Source organism: Chiloscyllium plagiosum, chromosome 9, assembly GCF_004010195.1.
Source record: "Chiloscyllium plagiosum isolate BGI_BamShark_2017 chromosome 9, ASM401019v2, whole genome shotgun sequence".
Lineage (NCBI taxonomy): Eukaryota > Metazoa > Chordata > Chondrichthyes > Orectolobiformes > Hemiscylliidae > Chiloscyllium > Chiloscyllium plagiosum.
Genome location: NC_057718.1, coordinates 103121360 through 103131388, shown reverse-complemented (window position 1 = coordinate 103131388; position 10029 = coordinate 103121360).

Here is a 10029-nt window from a genome sequence, read left to right as displayed (position 1 = left end):
GGGATGTGGACGAGATGCGTTGGTGGGCATCTTTAACCACATGGGAAGGGAAATTGTGGTCTCTAAAGAAGGAGGCCATCTGGTGTGTTCTATGGTGGAACTGCTCCTCCTGGGAGCAGATACGGCGGAGGCGGAGGAATTGGGAATACGGGATGGCATTTTTGCAAGAGGTAGGGTGGGAAGAGGTGTAATCCAGGTAGCTGTGGGAGTCGGTATTGAATGCTGGCCTAACCAATGAAGCCCACATCTCTTGAATGAAAAATGAAAAGCATTCACTGAGTGCAGCTTGTACAGGAAGATAAGAAGGTCACAGAGAACTGCAATTCTGCAATCTGAGATGTGTAAGCTGCTGACCGTTCTGAACCTGCTATTTCACACGGACTGGAGACCAGTGACAGCAGTGTTCCACGGGCATTGGTACTGGGTCTACTTTTATTGGTCACTTATATAAATGATTTGGATGAAAATTTACATGACACGGTTAGTAAGTTTGTGGTTGGCACCAAAATTGGTGGGATAGTGAACAGTGAAGAAGATTATCTAAAATGACAATGATCTTGGTCAGTTGGGCCAATGGGCTGAGGAGCAGCAGATGGAGTTTGATTTGGATAAATGCAAGGTATTGCATTTTGGTAAAACAACCAAAGGCAAGACTTATACAGTTAATGACAGGGCCCTGGGGAGTGTTGTAGAACAGAGAGACCTACGGGTTCAGGGACACAATTCTTTTAAATTTGTGTCACAGGTAGACAGGGTGGTTAAGAAGGCATCTTGCACACTTGCCCTCATTGCTCAGACCTTTGAGTATAGGAGTTGGGGGTGTCATGTTGAGGTTGTACAGGACATTGGTGAGGCCTCTTCTTGAGTTCTCTGTCCAGTTCTAGTCGCCCTGTTATAGGAAGGATATTGTTAAACTGGAAAGGGTTCAGAATAGATTTACCAGAATGTTGCTGGGGCTGGAAGGTTTGAGTTATAAGGAGAGGCTGGGTAGGCTGAGACGTTTTTCAGTGGAGCGTAGAAGGTTGAGGGGTGACCTCATTGAGGTTTATAAAATCACGAGGGGCATGGATAGGGTGACTAGCAATGGTCCTTTCCATAGCATGGGGGAGTTTAAAACTAAGGGGCAAATTTTTAAGGTGAGAGGAGAAAGATTTGTAAAGGACATGAGGTGCAATTTTTTTTCCAGAGTGGTTCGTGTGTGAAATGAAGTTCCTGAGGAAGTGGTGGATGCGGATACAGTTACAACACTTAAAAGACATTTGGATAATGTACACAAATAGGAAAGGGTTGGAGGGATATGGGCCATACACAAGCAGGTGGGACCTGGGTAGTTTTGGGAACACGGTCAGCTTAGGAAGAAGGGTGTGTTTCCATGCTGTGTGACTGGAAACCTACAACACATGAAGTTTTGTTGCTTTGCTGGGATTCTGCTGCTGTAGTTTTAAGGTGCCAGAATGTTTCCTTTGACCTGCCTTCACCTAATAGTACACCCTCTCCTCTCCGCCTGCTGTGTTCTAGATCAGAGTGGTGCTAGAAAAGCACAGCAGGTCAGGCAGCATCTGAGGAGCAGGAAAATCAACATTTCGGGCAAAAGCCCTTCATCAGGCACATTCCTGATGAAGGGCTTTTGCCCGAAACGTCGATTTTCCTGCTCCTCGCATGCTGCCTGACCTGCTGTGCTTTTCCAGCACCACTGTGGGCGGCACAGTGGCACAGTGGTTAGCACTGCTGCCTCACAGCGCCAGAGACCCGGGTTCAATTCCCGACTCAGGCGACTGACTGTGTGGAGTTTGCACGTTCTCCCCGTGTCTGCGTGGGTTTCCTCCGGGTGCTCCGGTTTCCTCCCACAGTCCAAAGATGTGCAGGTTAGGTGAATTGTTCCATGCTAAATTGCCCTTAGTGTTAGGTAATAAGGGGTATTACCTAGGTAATAAGGGGTAAATGTAGGGGTATGGGTGGGTTGCGCTTCGGCGGGTTGGTGTGGACTTGTTGGGCCGAAGGGCCTGTTTCCACGCTGTAAGTAATCTAATCTAATCTAATCTAATCTAATCACTCTAATCTAGAATCTGGTTTCCAGCATCTGCAGTCCTTGTTTTTACCTCTCCACCTGCTGTGTGCTGCCTGAGTCACTTCAATTCAAGTTTGCTCACTACATACTGGAACAATTACATGGCTTCAGACTGGACCTGGGAGAGGAAAATCACATGACCAACTTTTCTGTTAACTTTCAATGTGAACTTGCCCATATTAGATTATGTTTTTGTTTAAATTCTCCTTTCCCACTGCAATCCTGCACTCACCTCCATATTCTATCTGTCTTGTTAACCTTTTCTGTTTCTTTAGTGTGTCTGTTTGTGGAGAATAACATTTTCTATCCTCTGCATTTAGCAGCTTGACTGCATGTTTGTGAACAATATACATGCCTCTCACTGGTGTAAACTGCAATTAAATCTTCGCTTTCCTTCCAAATTAAAACCATCAATCTGTCCACTGTACTTGAGTGCACAGAAGCTTCAGGCATGCAAGAGGGAGCGAAGGGATTTAGTGGAGATGTTTGGAATTTGAGAGGACCCCCAGGCACAGAATGATGATACGGTGCATCCTTGGACCCACATGCTTTAGTTAATCAGCAATAAAGGTGCAACGCTAACAGAGAAATTTGATTCCAATTTCTTACCAGAATGAGTGGAAAATTCCTTGGATGACCAAAATCTCATGCAGCCCTGGCAGTTCCACATTAGATCAAGTGAAGAAAGGTGTGTACTGAAGCAACACAATTCACAATCACTGGATGTCCCATGTTAAAGCCAATTAATTGCTTTTAAAGTATAGTCACCGATGTAATGGAAGAAATACAGTGACCTGTTGTCTGGCAGCAAGATCCCACAGACAACAACATGAGCAAATCCTAGACTTCCTATAGAATAGAAATAGGCCATTCGACCCAACAAGTCCACACACCAACCCTCTGAAGAGCATCCCACCCAGACCCACCCACCTGTCCCTGTAACCTTGCATCTCCCATGGCTAATCCACCCTAACCTGCACATCTTTGGACTGTGGGAGGAAACTAGAGCACCCAGAGGAAACCCACGCAGACACTGGGAGAATGTGCAATCTCCACACAGAGAATCGCCCGAGACTGAAATTGAACCTGGGTCCCTGACGCTGTGAGGCAGCAGTGTTAACCACTAAGCCACCAGGTCGATAATCTAATCATACGTACTGAAAGTTTACTAATACTCTGGAGTGCAGTCTGCTCTTGGATTGGGACTGTGTAATCCTCCCTTCAGGATAAAAAGGATCTTGTTTAACGTCACAACTGAGAGATCCCAAAGCTGATTTGGTCCAATCAAATGGTCTTCTGGAATAGTGGTATATTTAATTGAGGGGTTGGTGGGGGTAGGGTGGGGGAGAACGTGGTTGGCAATACTCACTGTGAGGGACAAAATAATCTTTGGAAAAGAATTGTAGCCAAACTGACATTAATTTGACAACAATCAATTGGACACTAGGGATAAAGAAACAAAAGTAAATAATGCAAACCATGCTTTTGAAATATGAAAGTAGGCAGATTATCACATATTTGACAGCAATAAAAACGAGCACAGGTTTTAAGTGCAGTTCAGGAATCCACATTCTAGGATGGATGAGATCGCACTGGAGAGAGCGTACAGGGAGATTGACCAGGGTATAGCCTGGGCTGGAGGGCTTTAATTATGAAGAGAGAGTGGACAGACTAGGGTTGTTAAAATGATAAGTGACGTAGATAGGGCAGATAAGAAGGTAGTTTTACCCTTGTTGTAGGGATCAATGCCTGGCAGAATCGATTTGCAGGTCCCGTGCAAGCTGTTTAGAGGATACGTGAGGAAATTGTTCTCCCCCAGAAGGTGGTCAAAATCTGGGTGGGAGAGGCAAAAATCTTCACAACATTTAAGATGCAGTTAGGTGGCATTTGCAATGCTAAGGCATGCATGACTGTAGACCCAGTGCAGGAAATGGGATTAGAATAATTAAATGGCTGTTTTTGCCTGGCACAGACTTGATGGTTGAAGGGCCTTTTTCTGCACTGAAGACCTCTTTATGACTCTCAAGCAGAAAGGAGAGAGATTGGCAAAATGGAATGAGAGCACAGTGAACCGTGAAATTTAGTATATTTCTTCTTTAGAAATTATTTCAAGTGTGGATTCTAGTCATAAAAACTTATAACATAAATAGCATAAAGCTACTTCTGTTATGGAATGATATTTACTCCTGGAAAATGAGAATAGCTTTCAGAATTACAGACCTCAATTTTAATTCCCTCTGAGAAATTGTAAGAAAGATTTGAATTTACATCAGGTCTTTCATGATGTCATGGTGTTCCAAAGGGCTTTATAGCCAATGCAGAAATTTGTGAAGTATTTTTGATTTTTAAATGGGATGTCAGCATTGCTAGGTAGATCAGTATTTACTGTTATCCCACCAAATATCAGATTTCCGGATTTGCTGATGACATAAAATTAAGAAGGAATGTTGTATGTTTTGAGGATGAGCAAGGAAGAGTCAAGGGGACTTGGAAAGGTTAAATGAATGGGCAAGAGCATGGCAGATGAAATATGCCAGGCATAGTCAGAGAGATTGTACCAGCCTCCACCACATCCTCTGGCAGCTCATTCCATACACGTACCACCATCTGCATGGAAATGTTGCCCCTTAGGGTCCCTTTTATATCTTTCCCCTCTCACCCTAAACCTGTGCCCTCTAGTGCTGGAAATGAGTAAGTACAAGGTTAATCTAATTTGGTAAACAAAAACAGAAAGACAGTGCATTCTCTCAAAGATGAAATGTTGAGAATTCTTGATGTCCAACTGGTCCTGGGTGTGTTTGTTCACGAGTCACTTAAAGTAGCTTGCAGCTATAGCAGCTATAGTTGGTCTTGATCACAAAGGATTGATTACAGAGGTAGAGATGTCTTGCTGTAGTTCCATAGAAACGCAGTGAGACAGTGCCTGAACTATTGTGTACAGTTTGAGTTTCCTTATCTAAGGAAGGATATACTTTCCAGAGAGGGAATTCAATGGAGTATCACCAGGTTAACCACTGGAGTGACAGGATTGTCTTCTGAGTCTAGATTAGAGTGGCAGCATCTGAGGAGCAGTAAAATCAATGTTTCGGGCAAAAGCCCTTCATCAGGAATACAGGCAGAGAGCCTGAAGGGTGGAGAGATAAATGAGAGGAGGGTGGGGGTGGGGAGAAAGTCTTCTGAGGACAGACTTAGGAAACTGAGCCCATATTCTCTAGTTTCAAAGACAGGTCTCATTGAGAGTTGTAAAATTCTTCAGAATATGGCAGGATGGATGTGAATAGGATATTTTCCATGTCTGTTGTTGAAACTTTATTGCTGGAACAGCACAGCAGGTCAGGCAGCATCCAGGGAACAGGAGATTCGACGTTTCGGGCACAGGCCCTTCTTCAGGAATGAGCAGAGAGTGTTCAGCAGGAGAAGATAAAAGGTAGGGAGGAGGGACTTGGAGGAGGGGAGTTGGAAATGTGATAGGTGGAAAGAGGTCAAGGTGAGGGTGATAGGTCGGAGTAGGGTGGAGGCGGAGAGGTCAAGAAGAAGACTGCAGGTCAGGAAGGCGGTGCCGGGCTGGAAGGATCCGGCTGAGACAAGGTGGGGGGAGGGGGGATGAAGAAACTGGTGAAGTCCAAGTTCATCCCCTGCGGTTGGAGGGTTCCCAGTCGGAAGATAAGACGCTCCTCCTCCGACCGTCGGGTTGTTGTGGTTTGGCGGTGGATGAGTCCAATGACCTGCATATCCTCGGTGGAGTGGGAGGGGGAGTTGAAATGCTGTGCCACAGGTTGGTTGGGTTGGTTCGTCCGGGTGGCCCAGAGGTGCCATTTTCCATGTCTGGTGACTCTAAAACCAAGGCCATAGTTTTAGAATAATGGGCTGGAGGTTTCGGGCTGAGATGAGGAGGAATTTCTTCACTCAGAAGGTGATGAGAGTTTGGAATTCTCTACCCTAGAGGCTCATGGAAGCTCGTTCATTAAATAGATCCAAGACTGAGATTGATCAATTTCTGGATATGAATTACACCAAGGAATACGGGTATAATCTGGATATGAATTACACTGAGAGATATGGGATAGTCTGGATATTAATTACACTGAGGGATATGGGGATAGTCTGGGTACTAGTGACACCATGGGATGGGGGACAGTAGGGTGAAAATGGTATCATTCTGTTGGAATGGCAGAGCAGGCTCGATGGGCAGCATGGCCTACTCCTGTTCCTATAGTCCTATCCTCCTATTTGCCTTTGAGAAGGTGGTAGTCAGCTGCCTTTTTAAACCATTGCAGTCCATCTGCCGCAGGTGCCCCTGGAGTGTAGTGACAAAGAGAATTTCAAGATATTGACCTAATAACTGCGAAGGAGCGGTGAGATATTTCCAAGTCACGATGATAAGTGGCTTAGAAACGTACAAAATAAAACCAAGAGAGGACCATTCAAACTGATCATGTCTGATCAATCAACTCAGTCCCCTGTTCCTACTTTCTCTCAATATCTTTTGATCACTTTATCTCTAAGAACTATAACTAACTCCTCCTTGGTAATACATCGATATTTTGGCCTCACCTACTTTCTGTGATGGAGAATTCCACAGGCTCCGCACTCTCTGGGTGAAGAAATTTCTCCTCATCTCCATCCTAAATGGCCAATCCTGTATCCTTAGACAGTGGCCTCTAGAGGGGAACTTGCAGGTGCTGGTGTGCCCTTGGCCTTCTGATGGTAGTGCTCACAGATTTGGAAGCTGCCATCTCAGCAGCGTCAGTGAGTTGTTGCAGTGCATCCTGTAGACGATACATATCTGCTGCTACTGTGCATTGATGGTAAAGGAAATGGCTGGTGGAGGGTTGTTGAAGCCTTTCAAGCGGGCCGCTTTGTCCTGGATGGTGTCGAGCTTCTTGAATGTTGTTGGAGCTGCCCCCATCCAGGCAAGTGGGAGGTAATCCATCACACTCCTGAGTTGTGCCTTGTAGATGGCGGACGGGTTTTGGGGAGGAGTGAGTTACCTATTGCAATATTCCAAATAATGACTGTTGTAATGTAGGCAATACAGCAACAAATATGTGCACATCAACACAAACAGCAAGGCGATAATGACCAGATAAAGTGTCAAAATCTGATGTTGATTGAGGGATAAATATTAGCCAGTTCACTACAGTGGTTGAGGTGAGGGCACTGTTTTTGGAACAGAGGTCTGAAGAGACCAGTTAAATGTGGATGGGCATTACATGCCATAAGCTGGCAGAGATTTGGTCACCATGTAGATTGGAATCCAAGGGCATTACTGCTGTATTAACCTGAGGATGAAATTTGATAGTGAACTTGCACTGACGTTGAGTCCATTGAGGATGTCGATCACATGTGGCGCTGGAAAAAGCACAGCAGGTCAGGCAGCATCCGAGCAGCAGGAGAGTCAATATTTCGGGCAAAACCCTTCATTAGCACCTAATCCGACTGACTGAACAATGTTAATGTGTGACTTTAATCTCCTTCCATTCTGTTACATGTCAATTTATCATCCTGTCAGTCATAGCACTGCATTCGGGAATCTGAAACACACTGGGAAAAAAAAAATCAACTTGCTGGTGCAAAAATTCTTGAAAATGTTTTGCAGCAATGGGAAGTTTTCCAAAATGTAAACGCTCCCAACAATTAACTTTTATTTTGTTGCCATTGGCAATTAGCATAGAACAACAACCGTGATGCCACCTGAGGGAGCTAATTGTGACTATTTGGTTAATTTCACAAGAACACAGAACAAGCAGCGCAGGGGTGGGTTACATGGTTTCCTGGCCAATATTTATTCCCTCAACCAACATCGTAAAAAACATGAGCTAGTCAATGCAACATTGTGGGATCTTTCTGTGTACGGTTCTGTTGCCATGTTACCTAAATGACAACAGGGACTAGACTTCAAAAACTCGTCCTTTGGCTGGAAAGCACTTCGAGTCGCCCAGTGGTTTTGAAAAAACAATCTCAGTGTGAGTCTTTCTGTATCTGCCTCTCGCAGGACGAGTACTTTCTGTAACTCTTGACCAGTTCCCCAGCAACCTGTTTGGAAAGGCAGCAAAAGAGCCAAGAAGCATCCAAACAAGTTACAATCCTTACTTTGTCCGTGTCGTTGTCCAGAACTTTAACACTGTGATATCCTCTACCCTCACAAACCTCTGTGATCTCTGCTGTCCTCTGTATTCACCTACCTACACTCCATTTTACTTGTTCCACCATTGATCACTATCACTTTGAACTGAAGTTCTTTCATTTCCTCCCGACATTTCTCTGCTTCTCTGTTATTTTCACCCACCCCTCCCCTGCTCTTCCCCCTCCCCGGGTTCTGTTTATCAATATTTAAGAATCTCAATTTTGAGAAGGTCTTAGCCATTACCATACTTCCGCATGTGACCTGGGCACCTGCTTTGTATCCTAGCACACTATCAAGATAGTTGGCTAACTGAGTTTGTCCCTGGCCTTCGCTTTACATTTACGAACAACTTTCGGGTACTCACTGCTGTCTCAACAACAGAATTTCCTTTAATTGAACAGGGAGACGGAAGTTGGGAGGGCTGATAGAGGAAGGATCGGAGCTAAAATAAACAAGGAGGCCAAAGAAATGCGGAAATCAGACAATGATGGATGGTCTCTTCGTACTGAATGCTGTGCGGTGGTAAGTGGAGCAGATAAGATGAACCTCTATGAAATAAAACTCTCCTTGTTTCATTTCACAAAGTGTGATGGCTCCTTTGTGTGTGACAGAAAGACTGACTCAGCTGAAGGGACAATTCTGTGAAGCAGCTCCAGGGAGCCACTTGGTTAGGAGAAAACAGCATTGCCAAACAGCTGCTGCAAACAAAGGAAATCTGCATAAATTCATATTTCATAAATTAGCCAAGCAGCTTGCCAAACATTAGCAAGGGGGAATCATCTGATGTCTAATTAGCTTAAGTGTTCAGACTCTGAAAACTGGAAATACATCCATAAAATCTGTTCTTCTTAGGCCCACAGTGTCTATGATAATAACTACAGCACAAATTAAAGAAAATTGATCTCTTCCAAGCAGGGTGTGTTTCAATAAATTTGATCGATGGACCTGGTTATGGAGTATTATGGACTTGATCTTTTAAACCAATCTGGTGCTACTTGTCAATGTATGATAGACTGAACACCAAACTAATCTATAATAGGTGCTCAGTGTGTAAGGAGAAGGTGCTAACAAGCATGAGAATTAGAAACTGGAGTAGACGTCGATCTGTCAGTCAATGGATAGAGGAAATGGGAACAGAGGACTGAGTTGGTTGATCTGCTTGAATATTAGAGCAAACTCGAAGAGCTGAATGGTCTACTCTTGGTTTTATTTTCTACGTTTCTAAGCCACTTACCACTGTGACTTGGAAATATCTCACTGTTACTTGGAACCCTCTTCTTCACTGCACTTTAGGGTCCTGCACTGGTTTAAAAAAGCAGCTCACTCATCAGTCATGGATGGTCATCTGCCTTAATCCCACCTTACCACACCATCCCCTTAATTCACTTAATATCCAAACATCTATACTAGATTGCTCAACCAGGAGAGAAAGCATTTTCTCAGCACCTAGGCGGTTTTGGTTAATCATCTCTCGATCTTCTAAACAACATAGGCCGAACACTCCCAGTCTCCTCAATAGACAATTCAACTGAAAGACATTTTAGAGTAATTTCCTCAAGACTGTTTAAAATTTGTTTTAGATCCTGCAAAGTGACATAAAACAATGTTGAATCTAACAATTAGTTTGTTAGAATACAACCAGTTAGAAATTAGATAGCAACTCCGAATAACTAGATGGAAGGTGCTAGAACCTATTGGCCATCCTAGCTGACAGTGTAGATAATCTGACATGGCTATTCAACAGCTCCAAATCGTTGTCGAAAACTGTGGCCCTGGAAATGGGTAGGGTTACTCTCTGGAGGGTTGGTGTAGACTTGTTGGGCTGAATAGCCTG